Genomic DNA, 1,804 nt, shown 5'->3' with positions numbered 1-1,804 from the left:
CTCAGAATATTGTGACATGGGATAAAAGATTATATTTATTATTTTTTAGATAGAAAATGGAAATAAGAATTGTTAATAATCTGTACCCTGAACATATTTCTAAAAGTCACTAGTCAATATGTTCTTCTTTTGATGTATCACTACAACATATCACATACAAATGTTAGAATATATATATTTTTATAAATTTTCAGAAATTCTAGATTGTTAGAGACATTTATTACTAAATATTTTTCAATATGCATTCTCTCCAACAAAATTAAACTTACTGTATAGATATCCTATATAATGATTTAATTTCTTTTGTTTTCATTTTTAGCTGTCTCAAATGCACAATTCTTATAAAATAACCTGAAATGAGAGGGGTTTGGTTTTGTTTTGTTTGGCTGCCCTTTATATGGCTAGTTTGAAAATATTTCTGAAATGAAACTTTCACTGCAGTCAAGTCACTCCTATTATCTTTCCGTGGTGCCAGCCATGAAGAAAAAAAAAATCCACTGCTATTTTAACAATCATATTAAAGAGTAAAAAGACCTTTCCAAAAGGTGAGAGCTTGCCTTTGGTACTGTTAGTTAAATGTCATATTTTCCTCAAGAAATAGGAGGTACCTTTATTAATATAGTTGACTACAGTCATCTGCATCTGCTACTCCCTTCTGAATTTAGAAAACCATGAAGTTTTTCCTATTTCTCATACAGATAATCTGGTTTACGTATTAACTATGGAAGCTGCCCCATTTTCTTTTTCTTGGTTCCATTCATTTCAAGCTTAGTTTAACACTAGTTATATTAGTTAGAATTCTTGTGATCAGAAGTGATAGAAACCCAGCTCCAACCAGGTTAAGATAAAAACAGAATTTTATAAAGACATGAGACATCTCACTAAACCCAAAGATAACAATCGCAAGGATTTCAGGAAAAACTCGAATGAGCAGCTTTCTTCTCTATTGCCTTCTGTGGTTCTGCTTCATGTTCTCTCTCACTGTCATTGCTGTTTCACTCTGGTCCACATGCTAGGGTGTGTGGTGATACAACTATTCCTAACAGTCCAAACCCCTGATGAGAGCATGACATTCTTGACCCTACGTTCTAAGCCTCTTGGATAAGGACTCAGTATGACTAGCCAATTGTCCACCCCAGGCCAGTTGACAGAGGTCATATGGTTATAAGTTTGATGCAGTTGCTACACTATGGATGATAGCACTGGGAAAGGCCTAGATGTAGAAAAAGTGGAGGTTGATAGTACAACAAAGTAAGAGACATCCATTGCACTAGGGCCCTACCTCGACTATTCTCTATATTAGATTGTTTTTCACCTAAACTATAGAAATTCACTTAGGATCAGATGGAGGTAGAATGCTTTGATTCATGAATATCATGAGGAATCAGTTTTGATTTCTATTAAAAAAAAAAAAATGTTGGTCCTAGCAACTTTATTCTTTCTGCAGTGCCAAGTATGTTGTTCCTAGTCAATCCCTCTTTCTTGCTGGTCCCCCCTGGCATGTGGTACAGTTGAAAATAAATCATTATGACAAGTGACATCATCTGAAACTCTTTGGTAAGCCCCAGAGAGAGCATCTTGGGTTCCTTCTCATCATCAAAACCTTTGGCCAAGCCATGTACCTGGTAGAGCTAAGCCAACAGAGTTCATCCCATATATCGTCTGAAGATATATGGGTAATTTATAGCATTACTCACCCATCTATCACATAAATGAAGGTAATTTTGCATCTTATATGTTCTCACACTCCTAACCCAGGAAATGACAACTGTACATTCCTCTAACTGGAAGGATATGATCAAGA

Source organism: Lynx canadensis, chromosome B2 (assembly GCF_007474595.2).
Source record: "Lynx canadensis isolate LIC74 chromosome B2, mLynCan4.pri.v2, whole genome shotgun sequence".
Lineage (NCBI taxonomy): Eukaryota > Metazoa > Chordata > Mammalia > Carnivora > Felidae > Lynx > Lynx canadensis.
This window is presented reverse-complemented; position numbering follows the sequence as displayed.